Source organism: Grammomys surdaster, unplaced genomic scaffold, assembly GCF_004785775.1.
Source record: "Grammomys surdaster isolate TR1022 unplaced genomic scaffold, NIH_TR_1.0 364, whole genome shotgun sequence".
NCBI lineage: Eukaryota > Metazoa > Chordata > Mammalia > Rodentia > Muridae > Grammomys > Grammomys surdaster.
The window spans coordinates 578,685-583,902 of record NW_021604783.1 but is presented as its reverse complement, the minus strand read 5'-3'; the positions used below and the strand labels follow the sequence as shown (position 1 = coordinate 583,902).

General features: G+C 48.2%; 1 protein-coding gene across 1 annotated transcript in view; it reads right to left on the bottom strand.

The window, feature by feature from the left end:
• Positions 1-4,682, bottom strand: part of Pirt (phosphoinositide interacting regulator of transient receptor potential channels) — a 16,833-nt gene extending 12,151 nt beyond the window's left edge. Inside the window, exon 1 of the mRNA XM_028780043.1 lies at positions 4,580-4,682. The gene's annotated coding sequence lies outside the window, so the exon portion shown is untranslated. The remainder of the gene's footprint in view (positions 1-4,579) is intronic.
• Positions 4,683-5,218: the final 536 nt, after the last annotated feature.

The following is a 5,218-nucleotide window of genomic DNA, read 5'->3' as shown; positions in this document are numbered from 1 at the left end:
TCCCTCCCTCCTTCCTTCCCTCCCTCTTTCCCTCCTTTTCTATCTCCTTCTGCCCTCTCTTTCCTTTCTTTTGAAACAAGTCTCACTATTTAGCCCTAGCTGGGTGGAAATTCACTATACAGACCGAATTGGCATTGAACTCATAGAGATTTGTCTGTCTCTTCCTCCTAACAACCTGAACTATTGTTTTTAAAGAAAATTCCACAAGGACTTATACGATCATTCCTCAGATCATCGACCACAGATGAAGGCTGTCGTAGTTAAATTGTCTCTGAGTGGACAGTCAGTTCTTTTTCCCAGGATGTTAGACCTGGCTTTAAAGACTTTAGGTTCAGATCTGCCATCGGCTTTAACTTCAGTTTCCCCTCTAAGGCTACCATCAAAAGGGGTTACCTCCTGCCAAGTGTCCAGTGGCAGAAGAGTGGCTAAAGGTAACAGGTGTGTTCAATATGTTCTAGGGCTCTGTCTGTTTTGAATAATTACTAATGGGTAAGGTATTTTCAGATTCATTACAAGACAACAAATGGACACAAATGCCCACGGAAACGTGATTGACACTGATAGTGTAAAACAAACCTCAAGGGGAGACCACCACGCATTTACTAGAGTAGCTGAAACATCAGACTCTCCCAACACCACATTCCTTATACAATGTGTGGACTAACCGGAGCTCTCATGCACACTTGCAAGATCTAGGAATTTCACAAAGTTAAGCACACACCTGTCCCTTGACCTAGCTGTCCCACTCCTAAATATTAAAGCACATATGTAAATAAAAAAAAAACAACCCACGTATAAGTAGATTTGTAGAGACTTTACATTGGAGGAGGGGAATAATTTAGGCAATGAAATAGTTCAACCTCTGATATACATGACATTATGCATGAGTTTCAGAGACATACTGGTAAGAGAAAACAGTAACAAAGAAGCACACATTCTGTACATTTGCATTTCTAGGATGTTCTAGAAGTAGCTAAGAACTGGCTAAGCTGGCAACATTCAGAACAGTGCAGTGTGGGTATGGAGGAAGCAACAAGAAGATGCTTAGAGAATGCTCTCTTGGGAAAATGAAAATGTACCTTCTAGTCAGCTCCTCCCTGCCTCTGGCATGAGGGGAAGCAGTGCGAGGTGGGGGTGGGAGGGATATACAGCTGCCTCAGTGAAATGGGAGAGAACTAATGTCCGTGAAAGGGACGTTTTTGGGTTTTTCCTGAGATATTCACCTCTAGCCGACGGCTTGGTGCTGAAGATCTTCAGGCTGAGAGTGACAAGAGTGTTCACGACAATATGGGCTGAATATGTTCTTCCTGCATCGAGTCCAGAGTGCCTGAAGTGTACTACTAAAGAGAAGAATTGTAAAGGGAATAAATGAATCACCGGTCTTATGACAGACATTGGTTGTGACTATTCTTGTGGTTCCGGAAGCTCTTTCTTCCCTCAGTGACTCGGGGCTGAAACAAGTTCTCCTCAACTTCCTGTGCTGTCTAGCATAGGCTCAGAACTTCGCCAAAGAAATAGAGGAGAAGTAGAGGGGTTTTGGCAGATAGGGTAGGAGGGATAGGGCTTTTCGGGTGTTAGCCAAGCAATTTACTCAGAGTTGATTTTCTTTCTGGTTTTTGTTGAAGCTGTTGAGGGTTGAAACCTGGTTGGCTTTGTATTGCTAGGTTGCTGGCCCTGTTCATCCCCACGTGCCTGTTGTAAACCATCCCCTCCCCTCTTAGAGCAGTTGGTACAATGGCAGTGGAGAGGCAGCTGTGGACCTGGAGGTGGGAGCTAGGACAGACCAATATCCCTTGCCCCGCCCTTCCTAGCTCCAACTAAGGCTCTCATTTCAAATACTGCCCCCTGGTGGCTGAGGGTCATACCAGACTTCTTGTCATCACAAATACTAATTACTATTCACCTTCTTTCATTACACGCCAGGCGTGTCCTCTTTTGCCTTACCAAGTCCTTCTAGCAAGTCACCGAGGGAGGTGCCCCACCCCTGATTTCACAATTGAGAAACTGCAAATCAGAGAGTGTTAAGCAATTAGGCGATCAGAAAGACAAAGCTGACATATGAGTTTGGGTGTCTACGGCTCCCACACCCAGGTTCAGGCTGATCTTGCCCTCTGGGTGGCACTTTTGTTTTACATTTTCAAATTGAAGGATCAGTGAGGAAGGAGGGCACTTGAACTGGAGCACGGTCAGTGAACAGAATCGCCGTGGTGTCTGGGTGAAGGGTGAGCTGTGATAAGCTGAGGAACCGTGGGATGAGATGGCAGGTCCTGAGCTGGGCTCAGTGGAGAGCAAGAGGCCTATGACAGAGCTGCCACAAAGTGGCCACCATCACCACAGAGGATACTGTTTCTGACATCTGCTGCTTTTTAGTTGGAGAGTCTCTGAGTCCTCTTAGCCTTGTAGGGTGGACACAGCATCATTCCCAATTTACATATTAGGAAACTGAGGCTCCCAGCCACTTGACCTCTAGTCTTTTGTATTCTTTCTAGGGGATGGAACTTGGCTTTTTTTTCTTCACTGCCTACCCCCAACCCCTAGAATCCTGCTGCTCTATATTTGTTAGCGTTCGGTCTAAGCTCCACCCCCACAGTTACCTGGCAACAGCCAGGTATGCTCCATCTCACAGTTATAGGCCTGACCCACTATAAATGGTGCTACTTGTCCCCTCCTCCCTCTCTCGTTCTTCTCTTGCCTTCTTGCCCCTGCTCTGTCCCTCACCACTTCCCCATTCCCTTTCCCCACCTCCACGTGCTCATGGCTGGCCTTCACTTCTCTACTCGCTCTCTCTTTCTCTCTCTTCTCTCTCTTCTCTCTCTCTCTCTCTCTCTCTCTCTCTCTCTGCCTTTCTCTGCCTCTACTACCCTCTTAACTCCCCTCCCCATTCCCTGAATAAACTCTATACTATACCTTATACCGTTATATGTCTGGTTCCTCAGGGGGAAGGGATGCCTCAGCATGGGCCCGCTGAGACATCCCCTTCCCCCATACCTTGCCACACCCCCATAGAACATATCCCTTCTTTCTTTACCTTTTTAAAAACGCATCATTATTTGCCCGTCTTTGCTTTAGAATTCACTCGTCAGCCCTGCATTCCTGTGAATGGGGTTCTTATGTGTAGTAAATGAAATAACAAAGTACTCAGCTGAATTTGTTTTTGAATCAATAGATACATTTTTTTAGGATTAGAATAATCTGACACTTATTTGGATATCACATACTAAAAACTCACCCACTGTTTACCAAAAATTCAAGTGAAACCGGGCATCCACTCACAACACATTGAGCTGCCTTAAAGTTAAGAGAGGCCCCACTGTGTTGCTGCACTCAAGCCTGGAGTTATCTGACTCCTCTGTCCCTCCTCCCCAGACCCTTCCATCTAGAGAGCACTGATAGGAACTGGGCTATTCTGGGAGTTGCAAGGACCTGGTGACACTGAGGAGAGACGAGGGCACAGATGACCTCAGAATGGCTAGGCTGGTGGGGAGTGTGAAAGGCTTTGCATAGTGGACCGGCAATGGTCTCCTTATCCCAAGTAGGACCCAATATGGATGGGGAGTAGGTCTCTCTCTCCCTGAGTTTCCCACTGTCACTGCTCTCCTCCAGGGGCTTGATGCACATCCCCAGGGGCTTTATCTCCTCTTGCTGTACTGCCTCACTTCCAGGAGTTCATTTGGTGATGTCGACTCCCCTGATAAGGTGTGTGTGGCCCTGTGCCTGGCCTGATAAAGTAGAGGCTAGAGAGTGTGGAATATGTTGTTGCTGTTGCTACAGCTTCCATCTGTTCCCAGCTCACAGCACTCTCAGAAATAGGATCTTTTTTTTTTTTTCTCTAAGGTCAGAGCTATCTGGAGGGAGTCACTCACCTTCCTCTTTGGGTCACACAACAGCACATGGGCCCTCTGTGGGCTACAGGCTAGAAAAAACATCTCAGGGGATGTGATGTATTGTTACACTTGGCTTTACAGAGGGGCGGAGTCCCGTAGCCCTCATCTGTCTGAGCAAGCCATGCCTTTGTGTTTTTATGTACCTGTCTTGCTTCCTCCTTTCAGAAGTGAAGACTGCCCAAGCCAGGCTACTCCACCTTGTTTCCCTGGCACTCACCCAGGGCGCCGGCCACACCTGCAGGAAGGAGGAACAGATCTGCAGCTGCTGAGGCTGGATGGAGGATGCCCAGGGGACAGACAGTCTGTGACCAGCACTCTGAGGTCTATGGGTGTCCTTGCATTTCACAAGCTGGCACTTCTGCACCCGTTCACTCCATACCTTTAATGGCTTCCGAGGGAGAAAGGCTAGAAGCTCCACAAGCCCGGCAGCCCTCACTACACATGCTGTCTTTGCCTAGATGTACAGCACGAGATACTCAGCTCAGCCCACTTCTGCCTGTCTTTCAGGGCAGCCCCTCCAGCCCGCAGGAAGCTAACTTCATTCCATCTCATCTCTGGTATTCACTCTGCCTTCCAACTCTACTTCAGAGACTTAATATACTCCAAAGCAAACTTCAAACCTCCTTTCTTTCCAGGGAGACACAGCAAAGGGCTGGGGCTGGGGTGGGGGTGGAGGGTTCCTTTTTCTTACTTACTGTGCACGACGTCCCAGGGGAAGATGGGGAACCTGGGACTCAGTCGCTCTCATGCACAGAGGAAACTGGCAACGAGTTTCTGCTCAAGTCCTTCATCCCAGCTGGAGAAAGCCACCCTGGCCACATCAGTGTGCTGCAAATCGCAGCCACTGAGCAGGCTCCAGCAGGGATGAGCTCACCAGGATGTGGCCTAATGGGTTAACTCTTTGCAACCTGCTGGCACAGGCATTAGAACGGGTTTTCTCAGCTCTGCTCGGCCACTATTAGACAAGCCTTGTGAAAAATTAATGAAGCTTTTTTGCAGTGTGCCTTTGAGTTTCAGTAGAAGAGTGTATTTGGCTGGCGGTGCATGGGCAGGGAGGCTCCTGACCTAGGCTCAGCAAGCCTTGGAGGTTCTGGGTTGGGGGAGATGTGAGGTGGTGGTGGTGGGTTGCATGTTATGCCTGGCTCAGAACCTGCCAAAGCTCTGTTTGGGGCAGTATTGATAGTGAGATCTGGACCTCTCTTCCTGCTTTGGATGTTGGAGAGCTATGTGTTGAGTTAGGGAACAATTTTAGTTCCAAGATGAAAGGAGTACCTCTGGGAGCATCCCGGTACTCACACTCATGATGGGTACCCTTCATTATAAAATACCAGGAG